The following is a 16331-nucleotide window of genomic DNA, read 5'->3' on the forward strand; positions in this document are numbered from 1 at the left end:
TCTTCCTCTTGAAAGAGAAGTTTTTCCTGTTTTGTCCATAGTCTTAGCCTGATAGTCTTGTTTTACTTCTGTCATCATTCGGGACTTTGTTATTCTCTCCTTCGTTCCTTTTGTCATATCTCATCACTGTGCATTTCCTCTGCCTATAATATAAAGGCTATATATTCCGTTGGTAGTGGGCTGAGTTTTGTGTCTCAAATTCACAGGTTGAAGCCCTAACCCACTCCCCCCATGCCAGTGTGGCTGTATTTGGAGTAAGGAAATAATTGAGGTTAAATGAGGTTAAAAGGGTAGGGCCCTGATCTGAAAGGTTTAGTGTCCCTGTAAGAAGACACACTGTGGAATGCACAGTTTCTCTCTGAGTCTGCACTGAGCGGCCATGTCAGGACACAGAGGGAAGGCAGCCTCTGTAAGCCAAGAGGGCGTCCTCCCCCGAAACTGAGTTGGCAGAACCCTGATGTTGGATTTTCTAGTCTTCAGAGCCACAAGAAGATGAATTTTTGTGATTGAAGCCACCCTGTGTACAGTACTTTGTTCTCGTAGCCTGAGCAGACGAGCCCACTATTTTTTATACGAACTTCAGTTATACTTACCAATTTCGAAAACATTTTTGAGACTGTGTTTGGTAATGTCAGTATCAGAAATAAAACAAACTCTACTGACACTCTCATTAAATACAAGGAAATTGTTACTAGTACCAGTTTTTAGTAATGATACTGAAATCTTAGATGAGTATTCTTATTTTGGATATTGTATCTTACCTGTTGATGAATGATCTCAGTAAAGCCATAGGAAAGAGATGGAAGTCGACACAAAAAATTGGAAAGACATTCCATGCTGCTCATGGATCGGAGGAACAAATACTGTTAAACTGTCTATAGGACCCAAAGCAATCTACTCATTTAACCCCATCAAAATACCAGCAGTATTTTTCAGAGAATTAGAACAAACATTCACACAAAGGCACGTGCATACGCACACGTGCACACCAATGCACACGCACAGCGGGATATTATTCAGCCATAAAAAGAATGAAATCTTGCTATTTGCAATGCCGTAGCTGGAACTAAAGAGTGTAGTGCTGAGTGAAGTCAGCCAGAGAAAGACAAACACCGTATGATTTCACTCATATGTGGAATTTAAGGAAGAAAAAAAGCAACGGAAACAAAGAGACACAAACCAAGAAACAGGCTCTTCACTGTGGAGAGCAAACTGATGGTCCCCAGAGGGGAGGAGGATGGAGCGCATGAGGGACGCAGGGGACGTGCCCGAGAGTGCCCTTGTGAGGAGCACCGGACGACGCAGGAGAGTGCTGGATCCCTTTATGGTACACCCGACACTAATGCTGACACTGTTTGCTGACTAGATTTAAATATACATATAGATATATGACATGTCAATGTAGTAACGATATTTGCATAATTTTATAACTGTTAAAAATTATTCAGAAAAATGTAAGTTGTCATGGTATTTTTGCTACTCATCAATCCTTTTGTCGTTGAACTTAATGGCAAGACTTCGCCGAACCTGTTTATGGTTGTGTCTGTGATTTAGATGGTGACAGTCAGGTGAGGCTTTGGCTCAGGTTTGTAGAGGGGTGCTGACCAATGGCCGGTATGCAAAGTCCGTCCCCTCCCAGAGCAAGTCCAAGAACAGCGCATTCTCACCGTCCTGTACCCACCGCACTGATAGTGGAAAGTTTACAAACAACTGAAAACAGCCTCTGCCCCAGTGACAAGGAGCAATATGACATGTGTCTGGTTCATTCTTTTCTAGTTAGGGTGCTCTTGTACCTTCTCTTCTTGGGGTTCCTTGGCACGGTTTAGTGCAGGGTAGCCTACGGTGCTTCTGGAGGCCACTGACAAAGGAATGTGAAAAGTTTGTTTTTCAGCCTTCCTCTCGCCTCTAGACATGATTGCAATTACTTTAGCTCAATTTTTGGTACAACATTGGCCCTCAAAAAAATTTTTATTGAATGAATTTCTGAATATAGAATTGTAAGTCATAAACTTTTCTATTCATGATTCTGGAAGGATATCTGATGTTGGGGAGAAGAAATTTTAGTTAAATCGAAGTTTTCTTTCTGACTCATTAATTTTTTTCATTTCATGTCTGTGAGATTCTTTCCTTTGCTTTTAAGAGTTAAATTTTCACCTGATGGAATCTAGATGTTGAATTCTTTTACGTATAGTTTTTGCTTAAAAAATAAAAAAATAAAAAAAATAATGCTGCTTTCCATATGGCAAATATGCGTTTTGATGCTACTCTATGTTTTTCAAGTAACACAACTTAGAGGCAATGTCATGTCAGTTATACCCACATTTTCTTTCAGATAACGTTTAACTCTGTTTCTGGTCTTGAAAACCAGGAAGTTTTTCCAGCTTGTCATCTACTACCCTAATTCAATTTTCTGCAGTGTTTCTTCTGTTCATTACTATTCTAATGCTGGCTCAATTTCTAGGATCAAACTTTTTCTTCTATTAAGTACAAACCATTTTTTATTTCATCTGACTCACCTTTAATTTGTGTCTGTCCCTTAGCCATATTTCCTTGAGTCTGTGCTCTAACAATTTAATATTTCATAGATCATTTTCAATAAAAATTTTGCTTTCTCTTGGAAGTAGAAAGTATGCCCTTCTGAAATGTTTGGTTTCTGCAGTGAAACTATTTAGCTGCCCCTTCCTGAGCTATGTTCTCTTGTCCTTTTGTTTTAGAATCTTTTATTAGACTATTTTTTCCTGTTTATTTATATTGATGTCATGTAAATTTTATCCATGTCTGCTACTTCACTTATTAAGAGAGTGGATCAATTCTTATGGCATCTGTTTTCTTACTTTATGTTCTTGGTGACTTACCTTTTGGCTTCAAACATGTGTTTATAACTACCAGTAGAAGAAATTCAGTCTAGTCCTGGGCATTTCAGGGTCTACTGAGCTCCTAGACGTGTATGGGGAATGAAAGAGGGTAAACTGTTTATGTCATTTTCCTTGTGATTAGACGATTAAGTGAGGCATCATCTTCTCCATCATTAAATTAGAATGTGGTTATGAAAACTACTTGGATCCCTATGTTGAATATCTCATTAGACTAATTAGTCCAAAAAGAGCTACATGAATTTAGGATAGGATGTACAGAAAGAGAATCTATTTGGAAGAAATTGCCCTGTGATTATTTAGGGTCATGCTTCAGTGTGAATGTTAACACAGTGGAATGACCTTTATGACAAATAATTAGAATACTGGGGCACGGCTTCCCAGAATACAGACCATCCGCAAATCAAGAAAGTATGGTCCTGGCTTAAACTGAATAATATTTCGGTATCATTATTCTTTTTTATTTATCAAGAAGAAAGGATGTCTGGGAATATTATAATTTTATGGCATAAGAAAGGAAGAATTTGCATAGAATTTCTATCTGTATCTGTATCTCTGTCTACAGCTATATCTATATTTAAAGACAGGCTGACATAGTACTGGGAGTTTTGTGACTTCTTAACTTTCTGTAACTTCATATTAAAGGAGTATAGCTAGATAAAATAGAGACCCACCATTTAAATTTGAATTGTATATAAACAATGGATTTTTTATTATAGGTATGTCCTATATATTGCATGACACATATCATTGTTCATCTGATATTAAAATTAAACTGTTTATCCTAAATTTTTATTTGCCAAATATCTAAACCCTTTATTATTATTTAAAAAAATCATCCATTCAAAGCACAGTTTATGAAATATTGCATTTCATTAACAACAAGATTTTTCCAAAACCCATTTTGAAATTAGAAAAAGGATTGAACTTGGAATGAAAGCAAGATTTCATGAGTGGTCAGTAATCTCCTGTGATGGCATTCTCAGTGAGATGTATTTTACGAGAAAGAGATAAAGATTATATTCATCAAGACTAATCTCCACTTGTTTTTGTGTTCTTTGAAAAATTTAAGCATTCTTGACGTATTTTTTCCATCCTGTATCTGTGATTTTAATATTCATAATCTACTTTTTCTCTGCTCATATTATTTCATGAGCATACTTGAAAACTGTAGAAACAAGAGGTTGGTGATGATCTTTAAAGCCTCTATTGATGCATTCAACAGCATTTATCGAGGCCCACTGGGTACCAGTTATTGTGTTAGCTGCGTAAGATAGGACTACAGACCATTCCCTTTCCTCAGTCTCAGGGAACTATTAGCCTGGAAGGGAAGAGAGATGTGGACATCGATAGTGAATAATATGGTTAGACATTCACACGGTAGGAAGAGAGCAGCAAAGCAGAGACAGGAAGGAGTAATGGAAACGTTGACCACAGAACAGCGGACGACATGTGTTTTGTGGATAATGAGACTGGGAGAACTGAGAGAGAAAATAAGACATGAGAAGCCATGAGGTGAACAAACATGTGTGAGGAGTCCTGTGCTTTTTTGCCAAGGTGGGAGCAGGGGGTGTGAGGTGTGAGGCAGGGATGCTGCTGTCAAGGATTTGCCTTGGATTCGGATGGAGAGGGAGGCAGGCTGTGATTTTGGAAGACAGAGCACCCGGCTGGGGGATTTTGAGTTTCATGCTGCAGATTGATGTGGAGGTTTTGGTGTTTTAAATATGAAATGTCATAACCAGTGTGTTTCAAACACTTGACTCTGCCTAATGTAGTGTACAGATGGACTGATTAGAAGGGACCATGAATGGAGACAGATTTTGGCAAGGGCTTACACTAGAAGACAACCATGTGACCAAAGCACTGGGAGTGCACATGAAGATAAGGTGGTTTGGCAAGAGGGTTGGAGTGGGAGGCTGAATTGATCTACTGGACTTCAGGACGTGGTGGAACCTAGATTTTTGGCTTGGATTGTTAGGGAATTGACAGGTTTACTGCACCACACAAGTCTAGGGGGTCCACAAACACGGTCTGTTATGTGAGTAGTAGCCCCTGGAGTTTGAAGAATCCAACCTATGCAGCTGTCTGCGTGGTGTCCCTGACTTTGAGTGGCACAATTCATAATAAGGAAGATATGAGGAAGAAGAGGTTTGGCACAAGGTGATAAATTCAGGCTTTCTGACTTACAGCCTGTGTCAGTCATGCAAGCAAAATATTTTGTTTATCTTCAGACTTGACATTTGATGCTCTAGCAAACTGTGTGTGTAGTCTTTTGATAAGTCTACATAGCATTGTCCAAGTCACAGATAGATGCATGCATCTGAATAGAAGAAAAGAATTCAGCAGTTATCAGCATATATGCACAAAATGGCAAATGTGGGTCTACACAGCCTTTGCATCTTCTGTGTCCATGGAAGACGTCACTAGTCAGTCATTCATAGTCCTTCTCTCTAAACCCATGGTTAATTGTAGAATCATTCTTAACTCAGGATTCTAGGAAGCCACAGTCAAATTCAGTACCTGATCTGTAGGTACTGGAAAATGGGTCTGGTTAAGATTGCCTGGGGGGAGATCCTTGAGTACCAAGAGAAGAATGTTCAGAAAATAATCTAGATCAACTTCACTATTTGAGAGGCAAACAGCAGCTAACCTGACCTTGAAGGAGCATGAGAAGGAATTTAGGAGGAATATTACAAGTGAATGTGCAGTGGAAACCAAACCAAGAGAAAGTCTCGAAGGGGAGACTTGATTTCAGTGCAAAAAGGAGCAGGAATATTGATAGTGATTAATCGACCTTGATTCATATTGAAATGAGGAATTTCAGAGAATGACTTCAGAAAACTAGTGTGGCAAATGATGGGCTACAGGGAAGAATTGGAGGTTACAGTGTGAAGACAGTGGTGTGATGCTTCTTTCTAGAAGCTTAGCTGTTGAAGCTCATAGTAGGTCTTTAAAAATAAGTGGTAAACAATTGAAAATTTTATAGGGAAGGGGAGGAACAGATGGGAAAGGAACATTTAAAGATTCAAAATTAAGGGGAATTAATTGATTAAGTATTTGTAGACAATGGAATCAAGTACAAGTGTAGTGACGGTGAAGGAGTATGAACTCAAATAGGTGAAGAGAAGAAATGGAGAGAAACTCTGTACTTGGAGTCCTGAGTAATCATGGATGTTTGTTTGTAGGGATGCAGGGGTCATAAGGTATCTTTAAAAATTTATTTATTTATTTATTTATTTATTTAAATTTTTTCAATTTATTTATTTTCAGAAAAACAGTATTCATTATTTTTTCACCACACCCAGTGCTCCATGCAATCCGTGCCCTCTCTAATACCCACCACCTGGTTCTCCCAACCTCCCACCCCCCACCCCTTCAAAACCCTCAGATTGTTTTTCAGAATCCGTAGTCTCTCATGATTTACCTCCCCTTCCAATTTCCCCCAACTCCCTTCTCTCTAACACCCCTTGAGTCAATTATCATATGGTTTCACTTATTTGTGGAGCATAAAAATTTATTTATTTTTAACCTCATTATTTAGAGTAGGTTTAGATGAATAGGATTGAGGGGAAGGTAGAGAGATTTTCCATATACCCCTGCCCCCAACACATGCACAGCACCTCCCCCCGCCCCCCGCCAATGACTGAGATCCTTTATTATAGCTGTACATTTGCCACAGCTGATGGACCTACACAACACATTATCACCCAGAGTCCATGGCTTGTGTTAGGGCTCACTGTTGGTGGCATGCTCAGTGGGTTTGGACACATGTATAATGACGTGCTTCCATCATCAGAGCGTCATGCATCACGGTTTTCATGGCCCCAAGTGTTCTCTGTGCTCCACCTGTTCATCCTCCCGACCCCGTCCAACCCAGCAGCCACGCTCTCTTTATTGCCTCCAAAGTTTGGCCTTCGTCAGAATGGAATAGAGTTGGAATCACACTATGTAGCCTTTTCAGACTAACTTCTTTAAGGATCTTTATTTTTAGCTTCTTATTTTGGGGAGTGGTGCCCTGTCATCTTAATGAAGTCATCGACGTGTTTACCTAGTGCGCGGAGTGGTCAGTGGGGTCTGGGAGTGGGTCGTGAAGTCTGGAAGCCCACTGACTTCTGGTGGCATGAAGAGCTTTCTCAGAAAGAAGACTTTCTCCATGGGGTCGAGAGCTTAGCTGAGATTTGGGGCTGAATTTTCAATGATACGATTTCACTCAGATTGGTGTTTTATTCTCTAGAAATCTTTCCTGGATACTTGAAACTAGGACAAATCCCTTCTTATCCTCACCTCCCTTTTACTTTTTCTTGGACTGTCTTAAAGAGATCAGCTCGGTCTACTTGCATTAACTAAGTTGTGCTCCTATTTTATAATTGGACTATGAAGTTAGACTATGAGGTCTTTGGCCCCCCAGGAGCTTAGAAACTACAGCAAAGAAGAAAGAGTGGGACATAGGAGGAAATTAACTACAGAGACACATAGCAGAGTGACTGAGAGCTCAGGTGGAGGAACAGGGGGTGTTCTGGACTCTTGGGTCTGGCAGTTAGTTATGGGTTTGGTGGTTTGGGAAAGGTTATGTGTTCTTTCTGTGCCTCCAACTTCCTGTAGAAAAGGAGAGCAATGCATGCAGGTTTATGAAGATGATATATTCACACACACACATGCATCTATGCATCTATTTGTAAGGCACTTAGAGAAAGATCTCCATAAATGTGATTAATACTATTATTACTATATGGGCTTAAAACATTGATGCCACTTGTCAGTTAATTGCATATGAGTGTTGAGTTGGAAAAGCAAGCAGACATGAACTCTGAGGTTTCACATCTGGGTGGTTTTGAAGCTGTGGTTTGGGAAGAACTGGGAGGAAGTTCTAGAGTGACAGCAAGCCCTGCACATGAATGGGAAGCTGGGGACCCCTGGGCCAGCAGGAAGGGGTAGACTCATGCCCACAGCAACAGCGATAGGCAAAGGAGCCTCGTTTTGGGGCCAGCTCCCCAAGCCCTACTTCCGACCAGGTGATACACAGGGGCCAGGTGGCATGATGGGTTGTTACAGGAGGGACACCGTGAGCTCAGGAAGCCAGAGCTCTTACCGTAGGTGGTAGCCATGCTCCCTCTTCTCTCTGATGGAGAGAAGGTCTCGGCCTTCACTAAGCAGGCATTTCCAAAATGATGGCGTGGAGCACAGGACCCTCAGTCTGTCACGTTACACAGCATCACAGCCATGCAAGGGACCCCGGAGAACTGTCTGCCCGTGTGGAGGGAACGGGCTCCGGTGATGGGAAAGAAATGGCAGAGCTGGAGGTCGGCTGGAGTTCGTGTTCCCCACGTAAGATCGTGGGTCTCCAGATAGAGGAGTTGGGAACTAGAGTAATCATTTGAAATTGTTGCTCTCTTGTACTTCCTCCTGTTTATAATTTTAGTTCCACAATCATGAAACCTGAAGGTCCCATTTTTCCAAGACAGCCATCACTTTGAGCTAAATTTTACCAGAAACCCCTTCCTATTTTTTTGCACTAAGTACAAAATCAAAATGTTCTCGGTAAATTTTTCCGTATACTGGTTTAGGATAATCCACCTTCAAAAGCAGTGTCTTTTTAAGTTTCTTGTTACTTCGTATTCTCCCATCCAACTGTACCAGCTAACCGTTTTCTGTAAAATAGAATTTACTGTCCATCTTATGGCTGTCTTTGTCAGCATATTATGGGGAGTAGTTATTACTCAACAATGTACTCACAATTCTGTGATGTGACTATTAAGCAGTTCTTTTAAAGTAATGCATTTCTCCATTTTTAGAGAACTTGCAAGGATAGTATTTACATGGCTTCAGGAGTTTAAAAACAATTAGATTATCATCTGATATGAGAAGACTATGATAAACGTTGTAAAACATACTTATAACTGACTCTTTAGAATTCTACCGAGTAGGACTCTTTATAAAGTAAATTCCTAGGTCAGGGCAGAGGAAGATAAAGGCTCTACAAAGCCATTTTCAAATTCTGTGCTACTGTGTCTATAAGACAATAAATTAAACCCCCAGTAAGGAAAACCCATCCCTGCTTAGGATGAGTAAATCATCGTGATTCTTCAACCCAGCCTAGGTTTGGTCCCTTGTAGCTCTTGAGGACAGAGAAGTGTGTGATTATATATCTGAGACCATGGCAAGACAGTTCCTGGCCTTAACATCACAAGACGATCCCGATTCTGAGTAATTCATTTATATGAAAAAAATTCCCATCGTTAGTGACCCGGGGATGTGAATCACGAATATGACACACCTCTGTCCACTGCTGTTGCTGTCGGCACGAGCTGTCCCTCACTGCTCACCCAGGAGTTCCCAGCCTCCCATCCCTGCCTGTGACACTGTCAGGGGCCAGCTGGTTTGTCTACCAGTTCCTCACAATTCTTCACACACAACTTAAAAATCACCCAGATTTGAAGCCGTGGGGCTAATGTTTGCTTCCTTTTCCATCTCAACTGTCGTATGCAATTAATTGACAAGTAACATCAATTTTATTAAGCTCATGTAATAATAATAATAATGAACATTTGTGGAGATCTTTCTACTTAAAAGTGCTTCACAAATACGTGCATATAATGCATCTTTGTGAGCACATATATAATCCTCCTAAACCTGCATGCATTGCTATCCTTGTTCTGTAGAAAGTTGGAGGCACAGAACACGCATAAATTTGCTGTAATTTATGATCAAGAGTGGTGTGTTCTTTGGGTATTTCTGTGGGTATTTTTTAAGAGATTAAATTGTCCTTTTAACAGATTAAATTGTCTTTTATTCCTTGTGTGATAATTTTTTCAGCCAGACTGGGTTTTGAATTTTATCAAATGCATCATCTGCAACTATCAAAGTGACTATGTGACAATCAAATGACCTTGAAAAATCTGGGGAAGTAATTTTTTTCTGTCAAGTTAACTGAGCAAATTTGGTTAGGTTGACATTATTTCTTCAGTAGAAGAATTTACTGGTGAAGATACCTGAGCCCAGAGTTTTGTTTTTGAAAATATTTGTAACTACAAATTACTTTTTAGATGTTATAACCAACCAAATTTTCTATTTTGATGTCTTCCTTCCTAAGTGGAGCTTTTTATGGAATCTAGTTATTTCAAGTCACTTTTCAAAATTCTAAGTGTAAAGTTGTTCATGATATAATTACCCTATTTTTCATGTTTCTATTACTTTGAGTCATACTCTTTTCATTTCTGATATTGTATTTTGGGTTTTCCCCACTTTTCTTTGAAATCGTTCCTGCTTGATGTTTGCCAGGTCTTATACTTGTTTTGTATTTCCCAAGGACCAACTTTTTCAACTAATTTACTTGTGAGATGCTCCAAAGTTTCATTTTTTCCTCCAGCTGACATATTCATCATGTCTTTTAAGTTCGATATTTGCATGATATATGGATCTACTTATATCATCATTTTTGTTGTCTGGGTGGTGTCATGCCCTTTTCTGTAGGCATGCTTACTCATTTTTATTGAATGAGAAAGGTTTTGTAAATAATGTAGAGGATCCCTGCAGGAACTGCGCTCTCCTCTGCCAGGGAGAGAGAATGGATCAAAATGAGGAGCTGGACCTAAGGGGGGCGCTGCCATTTTGGTAAGGGGAGCCTGTTTCTGACTCTCCCTGCTATGTCCTCGCAGGCAGGGATCCCCCTCGAGCTGAAGCCTGGTGTACTTGTAGGTTCTCTCCTGAGCTTGAATATTTGTGGGCTCCAAATCATAGAAACTGGAAAAGCCTCCTTGCTTGTCAGAGGCTGACTCCTGGCCAATTTAGCCTTCCTCCCGTGCAGCTTCAAAAGACAGTAGACGTCAAACTACGTACCCGAGGAAGGAACCGTGCTTCTCCAGTCCCTGCAGCACGTTCATGTTGATCTTTCTAGCCCTGGAAGATGGCCAGAGCCTCAACTGTTTCTCAAGTCTGCAACAGTGGCTTTGGATTCATACCTTTTGCTGTGCACCTGAAGCTGGCAGATATCCCCGAAAAATAGGACTATGTAATATGAGCGAGGATCTAAAGGCTTGTAGATCTCATTTTTCAGTATTTCTCTTATGCCTTTAAATAGGGGCATATATTATATGATTTTATACTGACGTTGGATTTGCCATAATCCACTCCATTCTTCCCAGAAGCAGATATGCATTGTATTACAATGTATCTCCTTATTTTATTGTTAATGATTTAATTGTTAATTCAGTTGAGGACATTTGCTAATGTTTATGAAAGAAATCTGCTCTTGGGATATTAATAGTAAGATTTTCTGACCCCATAACAAATTAACAGTCAGAATTATTCCTTTTTTTTTCGTCTGTAAATATTTGGCTTTATTTCTTCTGTGAAGCTTTGGAAGAATTCACTGATGAAGACCTTTTTTGTATAGTTTTTTTTTTTTTTTTGAGACGTTTGTCACTTTTTAATACACAGAAAATATTTCACTGGAGAACTTTTATTATTTTTCTATTTTTTTCAAAGATTTTATTTATTCGACAGAGAGAGACACAGTGAGAGAGGGAACACAAGCGGGAGAGTGGGTGAGGGAGAAGCAGGTTCCCTGCCTAGCAGAAAGCCCAATTGGGGCTCGATCCCGGGACACTGGGATCATAACCTGAGCTGCAGGCAGATGCTTAATGACTGAGCCACCCAGGTGCCCCTCGTTAGAGCATCTAATGTTTGGTTATTTGTGTTCTTCTAAAATAGTGGTTGTCAATTTCCCCCATATGTTTTACTTATCAACAAAGAGTTGTTCCTAAATGTTTTACAAAAGGTTATTATGTACCAGGAGTGTTTGTCTTCATTTCTGGTGTTGGTACTTTTTATTTTCCATTTTTATTCTTACCGCTCTTACTAAGAGGTTATTTTATCAATTAGTTTTTCAGAAATCAATCATTGAGCATAAAGCCTTTCTCAACTCTCTCTCGTCTATGTCATTAAACCTCGCTCTTTATTATTTCCTACCTTCTGCCTGTTTGGGTTGGTTCTTTCTCATTGGTCTTCAGTGTTTCGTCACTCAGGCTTTCGGGCGTACATTCACTCCCAATCTGTAGCTTTCCTTGCATCCCACAGCAGGACTCATTGTCATGATCATTTCCTAGTATGTTCACCTTCCCATTTACGTTGCTTCTTTGACAACAGTTGTTTTCTTAATGTGCATTTCTATATTTCAAAATACTTGAGATGTTTTAAGTTACTTTTTAAATATTTTCTAATTTCACTTGATTAAAGAGCACGCCCTGTATCACGAGAGGCCTTTGACATTTTGTGAATCTGCTTTTAGTTCCTACATAACAGCACTTCCAGTTAATGTTTTTCTGTGCATCCAAGACACATGTATACGTAGCTATTAGAGGCTGTGTTTTATATGTTGCTTGAGACAGACTTATTATGTGTTTCAAGTTATCTGGTACCTTACTGATTGTCACCTGTTCTATCAGTTACTGTGAGATGTATATACAAAAAAATTGCAGATTTTAAATTTCACTTTATATATGTCAAATCTACATTATTATGTTATGAAAGCAGACCAAGTCCCCATCGCCTGATGTATAGATAAAGAAGATATTACACACAATCGAATGTGACTTGGCCATAAAAAGAATGAAACCTTGCCATTTGCAATGATATGGATGGAGCTAGAGTAGAATGTTTGCTACAAACATTGGGGTGCATGTATCCCTTTGAATTAGTGTGTGGGGTTTTTTTGGCCAATACCCAGTTGTGTGGTTCCTGGACCATAGGGTAGTTCTCTTCTTAATGTTTTGAGGTCAGTATGGTCAGTCTTCTATACCATCATTTTTTTTATTGTTTTATGATATAAATTTCCATCCTGTTTTTAATTTTCTGTATCCTTTTAAATTATGTATTTTCAACATAGTTGGGGTTTGTTTCTAAAATTCTTTTAATCTTTGTCTTTTAATTAGAATAGAGAGATTAGGTGTATTTTGAGTGATATATTTCAATTTCTGATGTCATTCTATTATTTTTCAATTTACCAAATCTTTCTATATTTTCATTCTTCTCTTTTTTCTTCTTTGGGAGTAATAAAATATTTTTAATCCATTTAATCTTCTTCAGTAATTGTAATGACTCAGTCATGTCCCTTGGTTAAAATTTAATATTGAAGTCCTAACCCCCAACATGACTGTTTGGAGATAAAGATTTTAAGGAGGTAGTTGAGGTAAGTTGAGAGCATAAAGGGGGACTTACTTTGATAGGATCAGTGTCCTCATAAGAAGAGAAAGAGACACCAGAACACAGCTTATTGCAAAACAGGTAGACGGTTCTCATCAGACACCAGCCCTGCCCAGCCTTGGTGTTGAGCTTCCAGCCTCTAGAACTGTGAGAAAACAAATTTCTGTTGTTTGAGGCTCCCAGGCTGCAGTATTATCTTGTCACGTCAGCTTGAACAGATGGAGGGAGTAAAGAGCTGTTCGTTTGTCATTTCAGTGGTTACCCTGCAGATTACATCATTCAGCCTTGCCTTACATAATAGAAACGTGACCTTTTGCCATTCCTGGACAAATAAAGATGCCTTAAGTGTTTGTTATATATTTAAATTTTATGTTTATTTAGAATTCATCATTACTATTATTTTCATTTTTTGTGTTACACCATCAATATTTATTTAGGTTCATCCACGTAGTTCCTTTTATCATTGCTCATGCAGTGCTCTGTATTCATTCTGAAAGTTCGGTGCTTCCTTTTGCATTCATCTTGTTTCCACTGGAAACTGGTGGACAGTGTTTCATTTAAGAGGTGTCTGGTGCTGCTGTGTGATTGTTCTTTGTTTTAAAATTTTTTCCCCTTATTTTGTCAAATAGTTTTGCTTGACACCTTTTTTTGGTAGGCAAGTATTTACTTCCAGAAATTGAATATGTCATTTCATTGAAATCTGGTTTCTATAATTTCTGTTAAGAAATCAGCTATAAACCTCCTTGGTGGTTTTTTTTTTTTTTTTTTTTTTTGAGGCAATATGCTGCTCTCCCTCTGAATTCTTTAGATTATTTTCTTTTTCTTCAGATTTCAGCAGTTTTGCTATAATATTTCTTGGTGAGAATTTCTTTTTTAAAGAACGCCTTTGTCCTGTTTCTCTCTTCTGCTTAGGATTCCAGTAAATACATAGATGTTACAGGATTTTATCAAGTCCAGTAGAACTCAACATTTTCTTTATTTCCCATCTTTTTTCCCCCTCATGTTGAAAGATCTGGATATTGACTACTGACCATTATTAATTCTCTGTGTTTAATCTACTATTTAACACAATAAGTGAATTATTTATTTCAGTTCTTAATCAATTCTATAATTCCCACTATCTCTAGTTCTCTGGAATTTATAAAATTCCAGATGACCAGAATTCATGATTTCATTTATTTTTCTGATGATATTAATCACCACTATTTTAAGTAGAAGTAAATGTCCTTAACTCCAGACCCTGAGTCTGTTTCTGATAGGTCATTTTTCCCTGGTACTGCATCTTGGCATGCCTGGTGATTTTAGGTTAATTGTTGAATATTGTGTGTGAAAAATTGGGAGACTGTGGATACTGCTAACTTGATTTTCTTCAGCTTTTGTTAAGCAGTTATAGGGAAACCATCTTTATCTAATAATTGGATGAATTGAAGTATGATTTCAGTGTTCCATGCTTGTCCTCCCACTGTCTTTCCAGGGCCCCACTAGACCACACGAGCAGCTCTTGTCAACTGCAGTTGTAACTCCAGGTGACAAAATCCTAAGGTCATCCGACTTGATGGTTACTTTTTTTCTCTTAACAACTTTATTGAGGTATTATCTGCATGCAGTAAACCACAACCATTTTAAGTGTACAATTAAGTGATCGTGCCTTTCAGCGCGTGTTCTCCATCCCAGCCGCTAGATCCCAGCAGCCACGAAGCGTTCTGTGTGCACTAGCCTGCCTCTCTTTGCTTTCTTCTTTTTTTCTTCTCTTCTCTTCTTCTTCTTCTCCCCTCCCCTGCCCGCGTTTCTTCTCCTCTCCTCTCTTCTCTTTTCCTTTTAATTTTTCTTTCTTTTCTTTTTTCTTTTTCTTTCCTTTGTTTTCTTTCTTTCTTTCTTTCAACATTTCATATCATGGAGTCATAGAATATGTGGTTTTATTGTCTTATTTCTTTCAGTTAGTAGTTTTTATTTACTATAGGGTTAGCGGTTCATCCATGCTCTAGGATGTCTTCTTTTTTTTTTTTCCTTTATTACTGCCATGTAGTCATCGATGGTCGCATAGACCACATTGTGTTCATCATTAGCTCATTAGCTGATGGCACTTTGTTCCCTCTTTGGGCTATTCTGTATAATGCTGTGGCGAACATTTGTGCCTATGTCTTTGTGTGAACACAGATTTTAATTTCTTGGGTAGATACCTAGGAGTAGAATTTCAGGATTGTAATTTTTCTAAAGTATTTTTAAAAGTGCCAAACTGTTTTCACAGTGGCTGGGCCGTATGTATGTTCTCACTAGTTTTCAGTCTTTCTTGTATCATTTGACTTCTGGGACATCCCTGTCTTAATTTGTGACAATTTTGACCCTATCTCTTCATCACCTTTGATGGGTCCTACTCAGGTTCTTAACCTCTAAAATCGGAGTGCCATGCGCTTAGTTTTTAAAGCCTAGGACTGGATGAAATAACTGATTGTTAACAAAAGACAGAAATGAAAATATGTCTAAAAACAATCTTTACCTACATGATTTCTAAATTTATATTCTTAGGTCGGATCTTCCTCCCAAATGAACATCCACATCTGACTTCAGCTGGACATCTTTCCTTGGATTTACAACAGGTACGTATAAATTAGCATGTCTACACCTCCTGTTACCTGCTTACCCTATGCCATCAAATTTCTGCCCACCTTACATATTCTTCTCTTATCCGATAAATACAAACTCCATCATTGCATTTGATCAGGCTCAATAGTTTCCTTCCTAGTGCACATAGTCCGTAACTCACCGCTCGTTGTGCTGGTGCTACCCCACCCCCAAACACATTCAGAATCTGTCTTTACATCCTTCAGTCTACTCCAAGGAAAAATTATAAATAACCAGGATTATAACAGCAACATAACAAGGTTCCATGTTTCTCTTCTTGCCCACATAGTCTGTTTTGCCCACAAAAATCAAGGGGACCATTTTAAAATATAAATTAGATGTGTTTCAGAAACCTCCAAAAAAAATCCCATCTCATTCAAAATAAAATCAATGTATTGTACCAAGGTCATCAAAAATGAGTGTTATCTATTAATAAAACTGTAATTATAGATAATAGGCATAATTATAGTATATTAATGGTTATAATAGGATTATAATTATAATTATTATCGTTATTATGGTTATAAATGTATAATGTGTCTTGCTATTTACCCCTGTGGTTCTTCTGCTACAATGTTTCCTTGCCCCATTTTGGGTACACTGGTCTCCTTACCCTTAATTTACATTCCCAATAAT

At 38.6% G+C, this 16331-nt stretch overlaps 1 pseudogene; it reads left to right on the forward strand.

The window, feature by feature from the left end:
- LOC101688236 overlaps nucleotides 1-15671 on the forward strand; it is a 32624-nt pseudogene extending 16953 nt beyond the window's left edge.
- The last annotated feature ends 660 nt before the right edge of the window (nucleotides 15672-16331 follow it).

Source organism: Mustela putorius, unplaced genomic scaffold (genome assembly GCF_011764305.1).
Source record: "Mustela putorius furo isolate JIRA1106 unplaced genomic scaffold, ASM1176430v1.1 tig00000905_pilon_pilon_pilon, whole genome shotgun sequence".
Taxonomy (NCBI): domain Eukaryota; kingdom Metazoa; phylum Chordata; class Mammalia; order Carnivora; family Mustelidae; genus Mustela; species Mustela putorius.